The sequence below is a fragment of the Euprymna scolopes genome, chromosome 6 (genome assembly GCF_053919585.1).
Source record: "Euprymna scolopes isolate OS-2025 chromosome 6, ASM5391958v1, whole genome shotgun sequence".
Lineage (NCBI taxonomy): Eukaryota > Metazoa > Mollusca > Cephalopoda > Sepiida > Sepiolidae > Euprymna > Euprymna scolopes.
The window spans coordinates 26,484,633-26,491,081 of record NC_136487.1 but is presented as its reverse complement, the minus strand read 5'-3'; positions in this window follow the sequence as shown (position 1 = coordinate 26,491,081).

Sequence of the window (6,449 nt, the reverse complement as noted above, 5' to 3'; positions counted from 1 at the left end):
ACGTGACAGAGTATATAAAAAAGCAAAATCTGAAACTCTCAATCTCTTTCTCGCTGCTCTGCCCAGAGCACACATTGCTGGGGTGCTTTGGCCCCTAGCCGAACGTGAGTACTACAAGCTAACAGTGGCTCTCTTCTAACTACCATTTATTTCCATGTGCGGTACCCAAACGAACATTCTTTATCATGCTAAAGAACATATGCCCTCCCCCACACACACCAACCCTTTGCCCTCTCTCTACTATCAGAAACACGCTCCTACATATGTATATACACTGAACACCTGTCTCTTTCTTTCTCCTTCAACAAGCCTGACCTATATCTAATTGTCGGATATCAAATCTTCGTCTCCACACAAGGAACTTTTCACGACTACTATAAAAATATGTGCGCATATGAACACTGAACTCTCATACTAGGCTGTACATGACAAAGCTCTCTCTGATTCTCTCTCCTCTGATCTTGAACGAGTGGTTCAGTGGGGGGAAGACGTGGCTGGTTACCTTTAATGCATCTAAAACGAAACTCCTATCCTTACATCATCAACGCTCTGATCCTCATCTGGCATCAACTGAAATGGATGGCTCTCGTCTAGGAGAAGCCCCATGTTTTGACAAGCTTCTGGGCTTGACCTTCACTCCTGATCTGAAATGGAACACGTACATCAAGTCTGTTGCCAAGGTCGCTGGAAAAATGGTGGGATCCTTCTACCGCTCCAGAAGATATCTTACTACTGATGCAATTCTCTATCTATATAAAAGCCAAGTACGCCCAAGGATAGAATACTGCTGCCATATCTGGGCAGGAGCTGCTAAAAACAGCCTTTCCTGCCTTGACAGAGTACAAAATAGACTTCGTGGCTTAGTGGGGGATGCCCTTTTCTCTTCCCTGCAACCTCTCTCCCACAGAAGAGACGTTGCAAGCCTATCTTTGTTTTATCGTTATTTCCATGGCAGGTGCTCGTCTGAACTCCAATCTCTGGTCCCCCCTTGCCAATCTTTTACAAAAAACACCCGTCTAGCTGAATCCACTGTCAAAAATTTTCCCCACTCTTTATCTATGCCTAAATCAAAACGTAGATTCCATGAACAAAGCTTCTTTCTTAGAACTGCACGCCTGTAGAACTCTGTTCCGTCTGCCTGCTTCCCTTCTGACTACAACTTGGATGTGTTCAAGTACAACGTAAACAAATTCTTGATGAACCGCCCCCTTAAGTAGACACTTTAAATATCCACACTAACGTACTTACAATAACCCTTATCCCTGAGTGGCTTCCGGGCCTTGATAAGTGGTGACCACCTTGTAAAAAAAAAAATACTAACCCGTTTCTCTCTTGTACGCATCTACACGCTACTAACGAAGATGACAAATGAAGTTATTTATTAACTGTTAAAATGAGACTTCCTTTCGTTGTCTTCATTGTTAACTAAAGATTCTTTTCAACAGGTAAAGCCGTTAAGGTTTAAATGGGCACCCGGAATGAAAACGGGCCAGACAATGGTTTATCATTTTGGAAGTTGTGTCATTTTCTGAGTTGAGTAAGAGTAGTATCATCAGAGTCAGTTCACAGAATTAGCAAAACCGTTAACGTTTAAATAGCATTCTCAGTTTAAAATCTTAAGGATGTTAGGTGTCACCCTTGAAGCAAAAAGAAAAAAAAGCCAAAATTATGACACTGCATGCAACATTGTACCTTGATCAAGAAGTGTGTGTGTGTGTGGGGGGGGGTCTTTATTTTGTTGTTGATAAAATAAAGGCGAAACATTAGTAACATATTTGCTTTGTCATCTTGATTCGTCTTGCTATTAAACCTTATGTTTCTATTCCAACATTCAGAATAAGAGCGAAGAGAATAAAAATTATACCAATAAGAGGGAGTTTCTCTAACCAGTTGCATCGTTTACTTTTCAAACCAAATACTTTTTTTTTTTTTTAGAAAGGCATCACCACTTATCAAGGCCAAGAGGCCACTCGAGGATAAGGGTTAAAGAATGTACAGTAGACAATTGGACAATAAAGTAATCGTTAGTAATGGAAATTCGGTAAATTTGCTAACTTATATGGAATGGTTCATCAAAAACTTGTTTACATTAGACTTGAAGACAACCATATTGTAGTCAGCTGAATATGTGACGTAGACATTTTTTTTCTTTGCCTCATTATTGGTAGTTAATGGCGAATGCCGGCGACTGATGACACAAATTCTCTTGTTGCAATTAAAAGGTGGTATTAAGATTTGTTCTCATTGTAATTCACGCTGGTACGTGCATTAGTTAATAGGTTAATATTTCTACCTTTTAAAGACATTTTTGAAAAAAAAAATCTTTTATACCGAAATTGGCTTTTTGAATGTTTTTAATCTAATATATAAAAGGCTAAGTCAGTCTGTCTGTCTCCATATTTTCAAACTATCTCCTCCGAAACTAAAACTCACAGAGCGGCGGTAGGGACCTCAAATGATTGGATTTTTTATGGATCGTTCTTTTATGGGTCTTTATCCGGTTAAAATTGTTTTTAAGGAGTCAAAAATGTGTCAAAATTGAAAAAAAAAATCTTTATACATTTTGTACATTTATCCGAGTTTATTTTTTATCATCCGTTCACATGCGCGTCACATTGATAACGTCATCAGCTTTGAATGCTACAGTTTCGATTTTAGCTGATGGCATCCAATACATTTTTTTTTTTTTTTACTTTTGAAACCACGACTCTAATAATATATACGAAATCTGGACAAATTAAAATATATTTAAGCGTATTTCACAGCTGGGCAAAGCCGCCACACTCGCTAATGTTATATATAAAGATTATGGCACTAAGAATGTTTTTAATGTTTAGAAATATAATATGGTTTAGAGTAAAAATCAATGTATTATTATGTAGTAATAAGAAAGAAGGACATTTTGATACATTTTTGTTTAACGATAAAACAAAACATGGCGGCTACCTGTAAGACACCATGTTGTAAAAATCAGTTCTTGTAGCATATTTTAAACACGTTTTTCTTATTACATATGTAATACTAAATGATTAAATAAATTTTAACCCGAAATGGTTTCTCATTTAATAAAATTAAAAAAACTATTTTTATCGCTTATACACATTTTTTCCACAGCAATTGGTCTTGACATATCAAAGACGTTTGATAGGGTATGGCATCACAAGATTTCCAGTGACGGAATATTTCTAGAAATGTCCTCTCAGTCACTAAATCCTTTCATCTATTAGGTTTATAGAAATAATTGTTGATGGGCAGAAGTCCGAAGCTCATAGTACCAACACTCTTCAATGATTTCCCAAATTGCATTCCTAGATCATTTGTTTACATTTATGCAGGTGACACTTCAAAGGCCAGCAATGACGAAGATCTTTTTGATTATCTCTCTTCTGAACTTGAGCATATGGTGCAATGGGGAAAAAGACGTCTGGTTAAATTTAATGCATCCAAAACCAAGCTTCTGTGTTTTCCCTACCAGCTGATCCCCACCTTGCTCCAATTGAAATGAATGGCTCTCAATTTGAGGATGCACCGTTTTTTGACAAACTTCTGAGACTGACCTTCATTCCTGATCTGATATAGCAGACTTGCATCAAATCTGTTGCCAAAGTTGACGGAGAAATGGTCAGATCATTTTATTGCTGGAGAAGATATCTCACTCCTGACACAATCCTCTATTTGTATAAAAGATAAATACATCATAGGATGGAGTCCTGTTGCTACATCTGGAGAGGTGTTGCTCAGCGTTCCAAATCGACTTCTAAATCTCGTGAGTGATGTCCTTTTCTCCCCCCTACTATCCGTTTCTCACAGAAGAAATAAGTTATCACTAGGGTTATCATAGAGGGGTACCAAATTGTCGTTTGGTGTATAACATAAAAGGATTCCGTGTGCGTATGATCGTCTAGTTTCATATGCGGTTGTGTGTGTTCATCTCTAATTGTTCATATGCTTTTGTGTGTGTGTTACATGCATTTTCTTCGACATACCTTATTCAATGTGTCGTCGATGTGATCCATCTGGAATTCATCTTCTCTGGAGCGGGAGACTGGTACCTGTTAGACGAAGATTTATCACCCCAAGACGATGAATGGGTTTTATAGTTTTTTATTTACCTCCCAGATGTCGACACAGAATATGGAAGTAAATCTTGCTTGCTTTGAACACGTCAGCGTCCCCCACTCCCAGTGAAGGGGAGGGAACAGCTATTAAGCCGTCCGTCTTCTTCAAAGCCCAAATCCAGTCTCACCGATCTAGCCAACCTGACCACGTCACTCATACGTAATCTGGTCAGCTGACCCTCGGTTCTGGTAAACGTGTCTACACTCCACATTTACTCACCCCCCTCTCTCTCTCTCTCCTTTCTGTAACATTCCTTCCCCCCCTTTTTATCAAAATGTATGGCGAAGGCATACATTTTCTACTTCCCACATTTACTAAGAATGGGATATATATGCTCACCCCACTGGCAAAGAAAACGGTCATAATTTTATTCAATAATTAATAACATATACTAAGTAAAATAATATTTACAAATAATACCATGTGGCGCTAATCCTTGCGCCCTCGAAGGTCAACAACTCCCTGTGACCCCATGGTCTCTTCATAATTTAAATCAGAATTTCAGGAGCATCCTTTACTACTGTCGACACTACGCATGATCGATAAATTCTCGGCAATCAACCGAATAATAAAATTGAGGTCCATCTGCCTCTTCAAAATGGACTATCATCGTCCTTGGCTTTACAGATCAGCTTTTCTTCCCATAGGTAGCACACAAAAAAGATTTTCCCATCCCAAGCCTTATCCTATTCATCATAAGCCTACTCTTATTACTAGTATTTTGTGGGAAACAAAAAACCTTTAACATTCCTTATGGTGGGTAGCCTTTTATTTTCCTAAGTACTTGCATACATATTTCATTCATCTTCTCTTGAGCGATTCATAACATAATGGCCACGTCAGCCATTGCACCCCCTCTGCCCCTTACGCCATGTCAGAGGGCATTTCATTTGCTCCCTGAAGTTGATTACAACTAGATCCGCTCACGCTGGACAGAATACATTCCGTTTACTGCTATGTCAGAAAAACCTTCTTTTTTTTTCCAAAGTCGGTAAGCGCAACCTGCCTTGAAGACACATAGCTTCACAGAAAACATCGGATTTCCACACATGAAGTATTCAAAGTTGCTCCATGTTGATTCTACTCGAAATCAATAGAAATCACGATCAAAAAACATAAAATTCGAATCACTTCTCGAGAATAATGAAATTAATAACTACCCATGTAATTCAACACCTCTCCAAAATTCTAACATGCTTGCCACAGAAATTAAATTCCATTCACGCTCCACTTTTTTTCTTTCATTTCTTCATCTAGTTTATTTAACCCTATATTTATCCTTTTTTTTTCTACCTTACTTATGTGGTCAAAACGTCACTCATGTCAAATAGAACATTTATTCTACATTTCGAAAATTAAAATTAATACTGACTGAACCTTTGACTCTTCCGAAACTTAAGAACTAGTTGATCCCTTATACATAACCCAGTAGTGTTTTTTTATTATTATTTATTGCACTGTTTAAATCTTATTTCTTTCTCTTTTTTTCAATTTTATTATTACTATTATGATTATTAATTAATTAATTAACAACACGTTCTTTCTTTTATTAACCATTCTTTCAATAGACCCCACAAGCAAAGATTCCACCTCCCCATTCTGCGAAAAAAAATACATGTCAAAGAACAAGAAAATTCTGCACAATACCGTTTGACAACACATCAATTACATAAAAATAATAAATTAAAAAATACAAAAATATCCTATAAGCAATCACAAAGTCCCATCTCACTAACAACAAAATTCCAAATAACAAAACACAGATTCGTGGAAACCCAAAATTGACCACGTCATCACTCCTGAGGTCGGCTGCATAGTGCACCACCTTCCATTCCACAGAATTCAAAATTAAAGAAAAATCACAGTCGTTTACAAAAAATACCTAGACATTTACAATAAAATACATAGTCGTTTCTAAAATAAAATAAAACGACTCACTTATAAAGTCTCAGACAATCCTAACACATCGATGGAACTAAAATTGTCCAAGTCAAAAAAAAAAAAAAAAATTCCTAAGAAAAAAAAAAAATCGTACAATTAGTGACAAAGGGGGAAAAAAAATCACATTTGCAGAACCTATCCATTGTTTTTCATCAAAAGTACATATTGTTTTTCATTAAAAGTTACACTTAGTTTCAGTTTAAAAATGCAACAAAAATATTCATAACACATATTTGTGATTGCCGTGTTTATCTTTTGGTAAGCTGAAAGGCTCATTCCTGATCCACACTGATACTAAAGTCATATGTTCTATTTCTTTTTTTTTTCTTTCTGGTTTACTCACAGGCTGTTCATTAAAAATTTACAATCTATTATCTGTATGTCTATCG